The sequence below is a fragment of the Macaca mulatta genome, chromosome 17 (genome assembly GCF_049350105.2).
Source record: "Macaca mulatta isolate MMU2019108-1 chromosome 17, T2T-MMU8v2.0, whole genome shotgun sequence".
NCBI classification, from domain to species: domain Eukaryota; kingdom Metazoa; phylum Chordata; class Mammalia; order Primates; family Cercopithecidae; genus Macaca; species Macaca mulatta.
This window is the reverse complement of record NC_133422.1, coordinates 108,072,904-108,088,210: the sequence shown is the minus strand read 5'-3', so window position 1 is coordinate 108,088,210 and position 15,307 is coordinate 108,072,904. Positions and strand designations below refer to the sequence as shown.

At 50.0% G+C, this 15,307-nt stretch overlaps 1 long non-coding RNA gene across 1 annotated transcript; it reads right to left on the bottom strand.

Moving 5' to 3' along the window:
- Positions 1-5,312: 5,312 nt before the first annotated feature.
- LOC100426966 (uncharacterized) lies at positions 5,313-11,496 on the bottom strand. The gene is made up of 6 exons (XR_013407791.1): positions 11,264-11,496; positions 9,541-9,611; positions 6,973-7,080; positions 6,710-6,812; positions 5,473-5,708; positions 5,313-5,343 (listed from the first exon to the last, which is right to left on the bottom strand). It is a non-coding gene; the product is annotated as an uncharacterized LOC100426966 (long non-coding RNA).
- Positions 11,497-15,307: the final 3,811 nt, after the last annotated feature.

Below are 15,307 nucleotides of genomic sequence, written 5' to 3'. Positions count from 1 at the left end.
AAAGCCCTGATAGGGCTGCATACAAGGAGACAAAGCTGGAAAAGGATGTGGGAGGCAGGTGCCTAAGAAGACAGGCTGGAAAGGGACGTGGGAGGCCGGCAGCTTTGCGCTAAACAGAATCGTCTCAGTAATGTGACACTGCACATGTCTAGGTAGGTTCACTGGTAGGCATAACCCTCTAACACGTTTTATGGAGGTGAAATTCACTTAGCAGCCATTTTAAAGCATATACTTCGTCGGCCATTGCTGGATTCACGACATTGTGCAGCCTCTGCTTCTCCAGTTTCAGAACATTTTCGTCCCTCCAGAACAACACCTCATCCCCATTAAGTAATCACTCTTCATTCCTTCCCCATCCTCTGGAAACCACACATCTGCTTTCTGACTCTATGGATTTGTCTGTCTTGGATATTTCATATAAAAGGAACCATGCAGTGTGCGAACATTTGTGTCTCACTTCTTTTGGTGGAAGCCGCATTTCCAAGGCTCATCCAAGCGGTGCCGTGTATCCGCATCTCACTTTTGTTCACAGATGCATAATGTCCCACCCCAGGGACCAGCCACCGTTTGTTAATCCCTTCACCGGTGGTGGACGCCCGGTCATCTCCGCCTGCCAAGACCAGCTCGGCTGGGGAGACCCTAACCCAACGGTGCTAGAGGAATTAAAGACACACACATAGAAATGTAGAGGTGTGGAGTGGGAAATCGGGGCTGACAGCCTTCAGAGCTGAGAGCCTCGAACAGAGATTTACCCACATATTTATTAACAGTAAGCCAGTGATAGGCATTGTTTCTATAGATTATAGATTTACTAAAAGTATTTACTAAAAGTATAAAGGGATGGGCCGAAATAAAGGGATGGGTTGGGCTAGTTATCTGCAGGAGGAGCATGTCCTTAAGGCACAGATCCCTCGTGCTATTGTTTGTGGTTGAAGAATGCCTTTAAGCGGTTTTCCGCCCTGGGTGGGCCAGGTGTTCCCTGCCCTCATTCCGGTAAACCCACAACCTTCCAGCCTGGGCTTCACGGCCGTCATGAACGTGTCACAGTGCTGCAGAGATTTTGTTTATGGCCAGTTTTGGGGCCAGTTTATGGCCAGATTTTGGGGGGCCTGCCCAGCGTCCGCCTTCCAGCTGTTACGAAGGACGTAGCTGCGAGTGTCTGTGTGTGCGTTTCTGGGGGGATGGTTTTGTTTCCGCCGGGTGTGTGCTTAAGAGGCGAATGCCGAGTCCCTGCTAAGTGTGTGCCTAACCTTTTTCAGGAGCCCCCAAAGTGTTTTCCGCAGCAGCCACACCGTTTTACATTCCCACTCCAGATTCTCGCCTTTTTCTACTTTAAAAAACTCCAGGCAGAGGGAACACAACAAGTAAAGACCAGAGGCCCAGCAGGCGGTGCTTGGCTGGAGCTCACCACAGGCTGGACCAGAAGACACGAGAGAGACGGGAGTGGAAGCTGATGCCCAGTGGTGGGTGGCAACGAGGGCTCGGGTGGCTGGGCTGTGTTGCTATGCAGAGGGAGTGGAGATGCTTGGAAATGCTTTGCAGTGGTGAGAATATGGCTTGTTGGGAGAGTGTCTGTGTATCTGGAATTACCTGAGAAGGCCTGGAGGAGTGACACCAGTGACAAGGCCATTGCAGGACACCCAGGAGGCCACGGGAGTAGTCAGGTGGGATTGCCATGAGGGCTGGAGAGAAGAGACAGTCAGAGGACACAGCCTGGGAGCATCTGCAGTCCGGGCAGGGGCGGGAGCAGCCTTCGGGGTGGTGGGTGGGAAGAAGACAAGGGCAGAAAGGGTTATCCAGGACTCAGGAGAGAAGAGGCAGGTCCTGAGTTGTTTACCAAGGATTTACATTAAAATAACACAAGCTAGGCTGGGTGTTGTCACACCTGTAATCCCAGCACTTTGGGAGGCCGAGGCAGGCGGATCATTTGAGGTGAGGAGTTTTGAGACCAGCCTGGCCAACATGGTGAAACCCTGTCTCTACGAAAAATACAAAAAATTATCCAGGCGTGGTGGCGTGTGCCTGTAATCCCAGCTACGTGGGAGGCTGAGGCACGAAACTCACTTGAATCTAGGAGGCGGAGGTTGCAGTGAGCTGAGACCACACCACTGCACTCCAGCCTGACAGAGCAAGACTCTGTCTCAAAAAAAATAAGCTATTGATGGGCTATATGTTGTTAAGCTGTAGTGTGTGGGTTATCGTGTCCAGTATAGCATTGTTCGATTAATTTATAGCCTCTTGTGGCAACAGCAAGCAGTTTCCAGAGATGAATACGCAGCTTGAGTACGCAGGGCAGATGGGGCATGACGGCTGCCTCATCTTAACGCCTCGGGCCTGATAATTTAAAAGGACTCACAGTCCTCAGATAAACATGACTTTCTTTTCTCATGAGGAAACACAGAAGGTGGCTAAAAAGTACCTGTTTCTCTCATGACACCCATCCTATCAGGTTTTTATTTCCCACACCACCCAGTTTTCCAACTCCTTGGATGCCAGCTGGATGTCCTGGAATTCCATTCAATTCTGAGACTCACCACCTGGGTGGCAGTGCACCGTCCTCCCTCCCGGCATCTGGATGAGTTCACCACCCTGGGAGTTCCTGGAATCCCGTCATTTAGGATGGCTATGGAGGTTCCATTATGTAGGTGTGGGGCCGAGGGAGAGTTTTCCACTCAGCCTTACAAGCGTTCGCTGAAAACTCAGCTCACAAAAGGCAGATTAACTGGAGAAAAGGCACACAGATTAATGTGTATACAAGAGAGCCTTCAGAAAAATCGCTCATTTTTATGCTTAGGGTCAATGAAGTATGGGCAGCCTTGTAGAAACAGGATTGGATGCTTAGCTGGATCGGATGCTAATGGACTGAGTGGGAAAACCCAGCCTGGCGTGTATGTCTGGATTCTCCTTGGCCTCTCTGAGCAGCGCCCTCTCCTGGGTGTGGGTGGGACCCTCTCTGGAATGGGGGTCTTAGGAGCTACGGCCAAGCCAGGGAGGTCAGACCATTTCTTTACGGCCAGTTTGTAGACATGGAGGCACAGGGAAAATCAGAGCCCTAATTTTTGGTTGTTTGGATGGCTTTGGGGAAAGGGGCTCTGGTTTCTAGGACCCACTGTGGGGAAGAAGGATTCCCGTTTCTGTGGCACCTTGAGTGAGGGTGGTACTGAGAGACAGAGGTGGGAGAAGCTCAGAGAGAAACGTGCTTCCGAGGCTGCTGCTGAGGCCCTCATTTTGGAGTATGATCTTCTGAGCCCCAACATAGGCACCAAAAATAGCGTACTAAGGCCCCCAGTGACTGCATGGACCCCCTCTTGGACAAGGGGACCCCAGAGAAACCTGGAAAACAGTTCCCGGCCACAATGGTTTTCATTAACAGAATAATTGGTTAAATTCTTGGCCGTCGGTAATCAGTTCCATCTCCAGCTCCTGTCCTCTCTCCCCTCTCACTTCCTGGAGGTTGGGGTGGATCTGAAAGTTCTCACCTGTAAGTCCTGCCTTGGTCTTTCTGGGAAGCAGTCCCTTCCTGAAGCTGCCCAAGGGTCACCAGCTCTGTCCTCTCGTCAGCACACGAAAGACACGCTCACCACTCAAGAGGTTCCAGGGCTCTTAGAAGCTCTGGTGTTGGGAATCTGGGACGAAGACCAAATCTATATGTTGTTATTATCACAATACTATGGCAACGGTCTGCAAACCAGGAAGAGAATCTCACCAGACGCCAGCCATGCTAGCACCCTGATGTTGGCCTTTCTGCCTCCAGGACTGAGTGAGAGAATGTTTGTGGGGTGAGCCCTGGTCTGTGGTGTGCTTTACGGGCGGGACCCCTGTGAGCCCCGAGTCAGCACTTGCTGCCTCCCTGCTCTCAGAGGCACGTGGCAGTTGCCTTTCCCTGTGGAGGGTTGGGTGAGATTGCCCTTGCACTGACAGCAACTGAAGAAGGATTGAGGGCCCTAGATCTCTGGGTGCAGGGCGCCTGGGTGAAACAACCTGCCACACATGACTGATTTTCAGCCAAAGATCACTTGTAGCTTACCAAATATGCCAGACCAAAAGCTAAAACCAAAAGTTGAGAGAGAATCTTCATTTTACAAATGGAGAAATCAGAGCATCCTAATGGTGAGCGACTTGTTTAAAAAGGAAAATTCTGTATGGCTGTGGGTCTGCAGCTGCTGTCAAAGGATTGCTTTCAGTAACTTGCCAGTAATGGTGGAGCAGTTGTGCTTGCTTCCTAGTCAGAGAGCATGTCAAATAAAAGAACCCTAATTTTGGAATTTTGAGTTCAATTCCTAGCTCCTGAAAAATGATTTCAAACTTAGAAATTGGTTCCAGCAACATTATGAGTCAAGAATGAAGGTAGAATAAAGATATTTTCTGGCATTCAACCTTCCAAAACATTTGCCTGTTTAAACTTCTTTTAGAAAGTTACTTGAGGATGTGCTCCAGCAAAATGAAGGAGAAAATAAAGAGGAAGACCTGGGATCCAACAAATAGTGGATTCAACTGAGAAAAGTTGTGGAGGGAAGTCCCAGGAGGAGAGCTGCACACTGGATCCAAGAGAGTGGCACAATGGAGGCTGCACATGGGGCTCATCCTGAGGAGACTCCCTGGCATAATGGAGCACTAGGGGTGAAGGCAGATAGAAGATAGCTGGGAGACTATGAACACACATGAGCATGTATTGTGAGAAAAAAAAAGTCAAAACTATCAGGGTGGGCAAAGGGCAGGGGGAAGCTGTTGATGGAATGAAAAATAACCATCATGCTTTGTTTGGCTCAGTAATAAGCAATATTAACTTAGTCATGAAACTGTAAATACTAACTATGGACTTAACTAAAAATAGAGATATAATTATAGTGTGGATATGGTAGTAGGGGAGATGGAGCTAAAATGCCTGTCCAGCAGGAAATAAACAAATAATGTCTAAAAAATGGATAAGTCAAGCAACAAAAATAGAGGCATATGATTTTGTGATAAAACAGTCATGACCAGAAGGAACAGCTTTAACAGGGACAAGTAGTTGCTTTTGCAAAAAGAGAATTAGGACGTGGCTGGGTGGGAGGCAAGTGACTGTCAGCTCCAGGATCCACATCTGGTCCTGCTTTATTCCACAGTTCAAGTGTATTGTGTAAAGATCGATATTTTAATTAAAGTGTAATAAGGTGAGATAATTAAATAGTAAAAAAAATTAATAAATAAAACAAAGCTGCCCATTCCCGTACCTCGTTGCTCAGCTTCCCGCAGCCCCCAGGCCCCACCCCGAGGGCTTCCTGCAGGACAGAGCACATTGCAGCTGCCACAGCAGGAACTGGATGCACTGGTCAGTCACAAACCACAAAGCAGAACTGGAAGCTAGTGGAGTGGGGGAAATATTTGCAGTAAATATGACACAAAGATTAATAGCTACTTATAGATTTCACATCTATTAAGGTTCGTCTGTAAAATCACTGTGGTTGGGGTTTGGAACACAGAGACACTCACACATGAAGCAGTGTTAAATACACGGGAAAGACACAGTCGTATGTGCAGGGCACACAGGAGCAATGCAGTGGGCACGGGTCAGCACACATGGCCCAGGAGATGCAGGGAAGCCGAGCACCACTCTGCCCACTCGAATGCCCAGCTCTGCACTCGGCAGCCACGGCGAAGAGGGCAGCCTCCGAAGCGATCTGACAAAACCTAGGGGTGAATACAGGAGTTCACACCTTTGACCCACTCTCCCACCAGAAAGTCACGACAGGAGGAATGATGAGGCTCTGGGTGGCAAATGCATAACAGGAGACAATCCAAATATCCAGCAACGAGGCATTAAGTAGATCAAGGCACATCTATTTGTGGCTTATGAGTTACTGGGTGGACGTGGGGTGGACACGGGGAGCCCACTGGGCCGTAGCCCCCATCCTCCATTCCCACCACACCCCACAGCTCCCTCCTCACTGGGGTGGACCTTGTACAGTTCTACCATCCAGCAGCCATGTAAGTATCTGCCAGATTAAATTCCACATCCACTGAAGGATGAAGACAGCAGACAAGACTTTAGGCAGATTTCCCCCTCTAGCCTCTCTGTGAGCTCCAATGCAGGCACTGCCTGTAGGGCCTGGCATACTCAGGGCCTGGCAGACTTAGGGCCCAGCACACACGGGGCACAGCACACTCAGGGCCTGGCATACACAGGGTCTGGCACACACAGGCCCAGCACACACAGGGTCCGGCACACACAGTGCCTGCCAACCACAGGCCCAGCACACGCAGAGTCCTGCACACTCAGGGCCTGGCGCATACACGGTCCAGCACACACGGTGCCCGGCACACACAGAGTCCAGCACACACAGGGTCCAGCACACTCAGGGCACAGCACACTCGGGGTCTGGCACACTCAGTGCCTGGCACAGTGGGGGCAAAACACACACAAGGCATGGCACACTCAGGATCTGGCACACTCAGGGGTTCCAGGGCTCCAGGATATTAATGCTGGTGCCTGGAGTTCTTAGGGGTGTCTGGGGGCACAGAAGAGGGGCTGGCTGGGCCTCCTGGACAGGGTGAGGGTGGGGCGTCACATTCTGTTTAGAAAATAAGGAGTGTTTTTAAAAAGCAGTAAAAACCGTAAAAGGAAACCCCTCAGGGCCACATCTTGAGGTTTACCTGGACGTGACCCTGAAAATACATGTCTGTGTCTTTCCCACGTGTTCAGTGCTGCCTCGCGTGTGAGTTTCTCTGCGTTCTCTTTGCAGCTTCGAGGGGCTGGGCCCAAGTCCTCCGTGCGGGCCCCAGAGCAGCGGCTGGGAATTCGGAGGGTGCGGAGGGCATCCTGAGACAGGGGAGATCTGGGCGGGCATCCGTGCGGGCCCCAGAGCAGCGGCTGGGAATTCGGAGGGTGCGGAGGGCATCCTGAGGCAGGGGAGATCTGGGCGGCATCCGTGCGGGCCCCAGAGCAGCGGCTGGGAATTCGGAGGGTGCGGAGGGCATCCTGAGGCAGGGGAGATCTGGGCAGGCAGCACAGGGCCTGAGGGGGTGTCGAGCTTCACAGTGGACAAATCCTGCCAGCCTGGCACGTGGCCTCCAGCCTGGGGCCTGATGCCTGCTGGACAATGGAGGGCGGAAGAGGAAGGCCCACAGTGACACGCGGAAATTAGACAGGTTTTCCTGGTTTGAGGAAGCAGTCACGTCCGCTCCGGCAGGGGACCGCTTTGATGGAGGAGCTTGGATGCTGGTGTTTGCAGGCCAGGCTTCCGCCAAGGGCCCTTCAACCCACGCTTCGGGCCGTGGCCCCAGGGTCTGTGGGGGGTCTGCTGCTGGGGCTTCTGGTTGACTCAGGGGCTGGTGGGGACTCCTAGCAGAAGCTCCGAGGCCTCCACCTTATAACCCAATGGGTCGCAGGGCTGCGGGGCAGCTGTGGGCTGGGCTGGGCTCACACTTGGTCCTACAAGTGAAGCCACTTTGGGGGCTTCTGGGCCCAAGTCCAACCACAAGGAGGAGTGAAACTGATGCATTTCTAAATGCTTCAGCTTGGCAGCGATAAAAATATTTGGGAAATCTTTGACATTTACCGAGCACCTACTATGGACGGAGAACTCAAGAAACCCTTTCCAGGCGTTCTCCTCAATAATCCTGACCGGCCGCTGTGGGCCCTTAGGACCTTAGGCAGCCGCCCTGCTCACCCAGAGCACGGAAGAGTTGAGATCAGAACCTACTCCCCTCCCACCCTCCAAGCCTCGCTCTGCACTCCCCATCACAGGGCTGACATGGGGAACAGCTGAGGCAGCCAGATTTGGGAGGGCAGAGCTGGAGGGGTACCCTGGGCTCTTACCAGCCATGCGAGCCCAGCTCAGGAAAACATGGGGAGCCTGGCCAGGTGGCTCTGGGGCCACCATCTTGGATGACAGCTGCTCAGGGCTCTGGGTTTCCTGCCAGGAGGAAAAGGAGATCAGCTGCACCCCCATATGCTGGGACTCTCAGGGTGTCTGCGCCTTCACAGAGACCTCACGTTTCGAGTGAGGACGGGTCAAAGTGCGAAATCAGTGACCACCAGCTGGGAGCTTTGGGCATCCTGATGGTCCCACTCTGGGGAAGGGAGGGGTCCCCCAGTCTCTGCTGGCCAGTGTCGGGGTGAGGCACTGCCCCGACTGCCCCACGGAATGTCTGGGCCCCAGCAGGCAGCTGCATCCGAAGTCTCATTAGTGCCCACACCTGCCAAGAGTGACCCGTGTGCCCGCTGTGCCCAGGGTGGAATTCCACAGAGCCGCTCCCCAGCAGGCAGCTCTTCAGTCCCACTGGCTCTTATCAACTCCTGTTACTGCAGCGACTGCACCCGCCTCCTCTCTACGATGCGTAAGAACCGCCTTTCCTGTCACCCTGCGAGGCAGGGTTGTGGGGCAGAAGTAGTGGCTCTGGGGCTGGGCAGGAAGGCTTGAGCCTGGCTTGGGATCAGCCAGCTTGAGCTGGGGTGCGCTGCAGGAACAAATGGCCTCCTGCGTCTTGGGCTTCCAACAACAGCGTGTGCTTCTCACTCACGCTACAGGCCCGTGATGGTCAGCTGGAGCTCCGTTCCACGGCCTCTCAGTTCCGGGACCCAGGCTGAAGGATGCCTCTCATGGGAGGCTCTGTGGGCTGGAGGATGGGGACATGGTGGAACCATGTGATGGCCCGTGAGGCATCTGCTCAGCTAGGACATTGGCAAAAGCATCACCCAAACCTGACATCAAGGGGCCCCAGGGAGAGGCAGGAAACACTCCGAGCACGAATCTAGCCAGTCTACCCCTCGTGTGTCCTTGAGCAAGTGAGGACCTTCTCCAGACCTCGGTGCCCTCAGCCGAGATGGGCATGGCCGTGGCAGGACTACTGGGGTCTAGCAGCATTGCCAAGGCCTGGCCCGCGCCTGCTGTCTCTATGGGGCCCTCTCAGTCTGCTGAGGTCTTGGTGATGATTGATAAGCTGGACAGTACATTCCGAGCCCTGATGTGCCCTGCAGATGCAAGGGCTGTCTGTGGTCACCGTGGTTTCTGGAACCCTCTATTTTCCATTTGAATCCCACACAGCCAGCTATGGCTATGGACAAAGAGTGCAAGCTCTGAATCCGCTCCCAGCCTTGGGGCCCTCAGGGTCACTCAACTCCCAGTGCCTTACAAGGTGGGCTCCTCTGAGCGTGTGGACGGCCGCTCCACTGGGCTGAGATGCTTCCCCTGTGAGCCTGCCTGACCCCCCGACGGGCCTCCCGGGGCATGTCCTGCATGCCCCACTGGGGACCCTCCACACCGGTGACAACGTGAGGCCAGCCCTGCTGGGAGTGCCCCGGCCCTGGCATTGTGTCTCCTGGCTGTCCCTATTCTCCTGGGCAGATTTTCCAGCTATTTTCTTTTTCATTCCTGCACATCTGGGTTGACTTCACTGGCAACGCGAGGCTCCCGCTAGACATCGCATTTTGTTTTACAGTGGGAAGAAGCGTGGAATGATACCAATTTCTTGATCCACGATATATCTGGGGGCACCAAAATTCAGGCGTTTTCTCTCCTCCCCCACGTCAGAGGCAGTAACCTGTCCAGCTCCCCTCTCAGAAGCAGCAGGATCCTGAGCTGCTTCTGTGAATGTTCAAAGCTGCTTGAAATGACTTCCTACCACTGGATCTGCGCGGGGAGAGCAAGGGGCAGCAAGCCTGAAGCCTCCAGTGTGCAACTCACCCCACCGTGTAACACCTGACTGTGCAACTCACTCCAGTGCATAACTCACCCCAGTGCATAACTCACACCATCATTGTGTAACTCACCCTATCATTGTGTAACTCACCCCATCATTGTGTAACTCACCCATCATTGTGTAACTCACCCCATCATTGTGTAACTCACCCCACTGTGCAAATCACACCACTGTGTAACTCACCCCATCATTGTGTAACTTACCCCATTGTGTAACTCACCCCACTGTGTAACTCACCCCATCATTGTGTAACTTACCCCACTGTGCAAATCACACCACTGTGTAACTCACCCTATCATTGTGTAACTCACCCCATCATTGTGTAACTCACCCATCATTGTGTAACTCACCCATCATTGTGTAACTCACCCCACTGTGCAAATCACACCACTGTGTAACTCACCCCATCATTGTGTAACTTACCCCATTGTGTAACTCACCCCACTGTGTAACTCACCCCATCATTGTGTAACTTACCCCACTGTGCAAATCACACCACTGTGTAACTCACCCTATCATTGTGTAACTCACCCCATCATTGTGTAACTCACCCCACTGTGCAAATCACACCACTGTGTAACTCACCCATCATTGTGTAACTCACCCCATCATTGTGTAACTCACCCCACTGTGCAAATCACACCACTGTGTAACTCACCCATCATTGTGTAACTCACCCCATCGTTGTGTAACTCACCCCACTGTGCAAATCACACCACTGTGTAACTCATCCCATCACTGTGTAACCCACCATTGTGTAACTCACCCCACTGTGTAACTCATCCCATCATTGTGTAACTCACCCCACTGCGCAAATCACCCCACTGTGTAACTCACCCATCATTGTGTAACTCACCCCATCATTGTGTAACTCACCCCACTGTGCAAATCACCCCACTGTGTAACTCACCCCATCATTGTGTAACTCACCCCATTGTGTAACTCACCCCATCATTGTGTAACTCACCCCATTGTGTAACTCACCCCATCATTGTGTAACTCACCCCATCATTGTGTAACTCACCCCATTGTGTAACTCACCCCACTGTGCAAATCACCCATCATTGTGTAACTCACCCCATCATTGTGTAACTCACCCCACCGTGTAACTCACCCCACTGTGTAACTCACCCCATCATTGTGCAAATCATCCGAGTGTGTAACTCACATCACCGTGTAACTCACCTCATCATTGTGTAACTCAACCCATCATTGTGTAACTCACCCCACCGTGTAACTCACCCCATCATTGTGTAACTCACCCCACTGTGTAACTCACCCCATCATTGTGCAAATCACCCCAGTGTGTAAGTCACCCCACCGTGTAACTCACCCCATCATTGTGTAACTCTCCCCACCGTGTAACTCACCCCATTATTGTGTAACTCACCCCACCGTGTAACTCACCTCATCATTGTGTAACTCAACCCATCGTTGTGTAACTCACCCCATTGTGTAACTCACCCCACTGTCTAATTCACCCCATTGTGTAACTCACAGAGCTTGGTCATCCTGTCTAGTGTCACTGTCCTAAAAGCACTGTCGGGTCACTGAGCCTGTGATTAGCCTGGGCTTTACCTACCCAGAACCCCTTCTGAGCGCCATGAGCACCTTTGTAGGCTCAGCTGTGAAGTTTCCAGATTCCACATGCACTTGCCCCGTCAGGGGTCAGGATGCTGCCAGAGTTGTGTTCACCTCAGGTGTGTCATCACTGTAGCTGTTTCGGTCCGTGACACGGTCTTGCAATGTTGGCGTGCACGTGGAAGCGTGCAGGGAACAGTCGGCACTGGCATCAAGGCCCCTGGATGTGGCCATCCACCCTCGATGGCCCCAGGTCCTTTCAGCCCCTCAGGGTTTATTTCCTAGGGAAACTCTTGTTTGGAACCATAACTGCAAAGAGGAAAGTCACAGAAGTTCAGTGGGATGATCCAACTTGCTTGCCAAGAACATACTGCTCCACTAAAATTCTCTTGTAGTTTCTACACCCAAAACATGGGCCAAAAATTCAGAAGCCACTGGGACAGCCTGGGAAGAACAAACCTGGCTAGGGACTTTGTCAGTCATCCCAAGTCACAAGCGCTCAGGCGTCCCGTACAGGAGAGGGGGTCTTGGCCCAGAGCTCACCCTCCTCGCTGAGGCACAGCTGGGGTATGCTTGGTCCATCGGAGCTAAGATGCTCTGCACTGTGCTTTTAAGGAGCAGGGATCCTGCCAGGGAGGACTCTTAAATGGAACCACGATAAGCAGTGATTTACGGTCAGCCCCTATACACACAGCAGATGCTGTGAGGCCTGCTGAGCTTCGGAGCAGTGCACCTGCACTCCTGCCTCCCTGTTTGACCCGACTCCAGCCTCTGTGCTCCGTGCTGCACTCCAATCCCACCAGCACCAGCAGCTGATGGCAGGGGAGACGTTCTTTCCACGATAAGGATTTGTTTCAACCAGCCATGAGTTCTTCCAGTAAACACAATTAGCACATAAAACTGCATCGCGTGGTGAAAGGAATTAGGAAAATATGCTGTGTTTACTTTGTGGTTCCAAGAACTGATATCTTTAAACCTTTGATTTGCCAAGAGCTCAAGTCATGGGCAGGAAAGGAGGGTAAACCCGCCCCGTCACTTGCAAGCGGCCGATGGATAAACAGCCGCCAGCGTCTCCTCACAGCGCCACTCAGCTGCTGCTCCCGAGCTGTGCTTCCAAGTGCTGGGCTGTTTGGCCTCTGCCCCCACGTGGAGGCTCCTGCAGAGCACAGCTGGGCCAGGAGCTGGGTGGCTTCGTTGATGCTGTCATTGCTGTGCCTCAGTTTCCATCCACAGAAGAGGGGACCGTACAGGGCTCTTGAGCAGAACAAGATAGTTGTCATGAGACTCTGGGGGCTGCACCAAATGATGCTGGTCACTGAAAAGGAAGCAACCTGTGTTACCCGGACCGCATGACCTCCACACCGCTTTCCAGAAGGTTCGTGAATAACCCACCCCTCATTTACGTGTAATTAGGTGGAGGTATAAACAGAGCCAGCCAGCAATCTGAGGGGGCCCTTTTGCCTGTGGTTGGCCCTGCTCTGTCCGTGCAGCAGCCTTTGGCTGTGCCCCATCGCCCTAATCAATGCTTCTTCTGTCAGATTCTGTGTGAATCTCTCCTAATCACGCTTCCTCCACCATCGGCTCACGTGTGAATTATCTCCTGATCACGCTTCCTCCACCATCGGCTCACGTGTGAATTATCTCCTGATCAACGCCTCCTCCACCGTCGGCTCACGTGTGAATCTCTCCTAATCAATGCCTCCTTCACTGTCGGCTCACGTGTGAATCTCCCCTGATCAACGCCTCCTCCACCGTCGGCTCATGTGTGAATTATCTCCTGATCAACGCCTCCTCCACTGTTGGCTCATGTGTGAATTATCTCCTAATCAATGCCTCCTTCACTGTCAGCTCACGTGTGAATTATCTCCTGATCAACGCCTCCTCCACCGTCGGCTCTCGTGTGAATCTCTCCTAATCAATGCCTCCTCCACAGTCGGCTCTCGTGTGAATCTCTCCTAATCAATGCCTCCTTCACTGTCGGCTCACGTGTGAATTATCTCCTAATCAATGCCTCCTCCACCGTCGGTTCACGTGTGAATCTCTCCTGAGTGAAGCCGAGAGTCCTCTTGGACAGAGGAGGTCTGCCTGCCTTGGTTTTGCTCTGCAGACCACTCGCTTTGGTTTAGAAGCTTCCTCTCTTGAGGAAGGTGATTGCCTGCTAAAGCAAAAATTGTCAACCCTTTCTGGAGAAATAGAATCCAGAGCCACTACACATAAAATTTATATTTAGGATAAAATCCAAAATTATTTGACATATGAAAACCAAGAAAAATATTACCAATCTTCAAAAGAAATGACAACTTTTAGTTTCCAACATTGAGATGGAAAGACTGTTGCAGTTACCAGACAAGTACTTTAAAACAGCTATTGTAACTGTGCTCAGCAAAGTAAAGATATGCTTATGATGAATGAAAATATAAAAAATCTAAGCAGGAAAATATAAAATATTAAACAGAACCAAATGGAATTTTAAAACTAAAAAATACAATATTTGAAATAAAAAGTTCAGGTTTAATAGAGGAAAATAGTAGTAAACTTAAAGAGATTGATGAAATGCCATATAAATTAAAGAGAGAGAAAAATGATTTAAAAAGCAGAGATCTACAATAGTTGTCATCTCTTCAAAATGTCTATAAAGTGTTTTTGTAAGCCTCATAGTAATCATAATGCAAAAACCTATAATAGATACACTAAAAATAAAAAGCAATGAATTAAAACATACTACCAGGGAAAATCACTTGACTACAAAGGCTGACAGTAACAAAGGAGAGGAGAGGAGTTACAAGACAACCAGAAAACAAGCAACACAATGGCAGTAGTAAGTCCTTCCTTATAAATAACCTCAATGGGTTGGCTCCACAGCAAAATTGAAGAAACAGTGGAAAGAATCAGTGAAACAGAAGTACAATAAAAATTACACAATCTGAACAACAGAGAGAAAATAGACTGGAAAAAAAATGAACAGAACCTCAGGGACTTGTGGGGCTATAACAAAAGATCCGAATTCATGTCATCAAAATCTCAGAAGGAGAGGAGAAAGAGGATGGAGCTGGAAAAACACCAAAAATAAAATGACTGAAAACTTAAGAAATTTGGCAAAAGACATAAACCTACAAATATGAGAGGCTGAAAAAACTCCAAACAGGTTACATTCAAAAAAATTCGTACCAAGACACATCATAGTGAAACTTCTGAAAAGTAGAGGCACAGAGAGGAATGACATTTTACCCATAGGGAAAAGCAATTCAAATGGCAACAGATTTCTCATCAAAAACCATGGAGGCTAGAAGGAAGTAGCACACAAAACTGCCAACACAAAAGTCTGTATTCAGCAAAAATAATCTTCAGGATTGAAAGGGAAAATTGAGACATTCTTAACTGAAAGAAAACTAAGAACATTTGTCACTGGCAGGTCCATCCAAAAAGAATGGCTAAAGGGGCTTCCCAACACAGAAAGAAAATGATCAAAGAGGAAAACTTTTTTCTCCTCTCAAATTTTCTAAATTATATTTGATGAAGCAAAAATTAAACCACTGTAGCTCTAAATATGAATATATCTGGAGGAGATATTTATGACAATTATATCGCAGACAGGAGATTAAAAAGACATAAAAGAGAAAAATCAAGGAAACAAATAACTTTTTCTTTAAAAAGATCAATAAAATAGACAAATCTGTAGCAAGACCGACCAAAAAGAGAGAAGGCATAAATTATCAATATTAGAAATGAACAGGGGCCATCACTAAAGACCCTGCAGACATCAAAGGATATTAAAGGAATACTGCAAACAATTCTATGTAAATATGACCACTTAGATGAAATCGACCAATTCATTAAACAAAAAACGACCCCAACACATCTAATATGAAATAGATCATTTGAATAGTTTTATAACTATTTAGAAAATGGAATTTGTAATTTAAAAATTGCCAAAAGTGAAATCTCGAGGCCCAGATGGTTTCATTGGAGAATTCTACCAAATGTGTAAAGAATTTATAATTCTACCCAATCTCCTTTAGAAAATAGAAGAGGAGAGAACACTTTC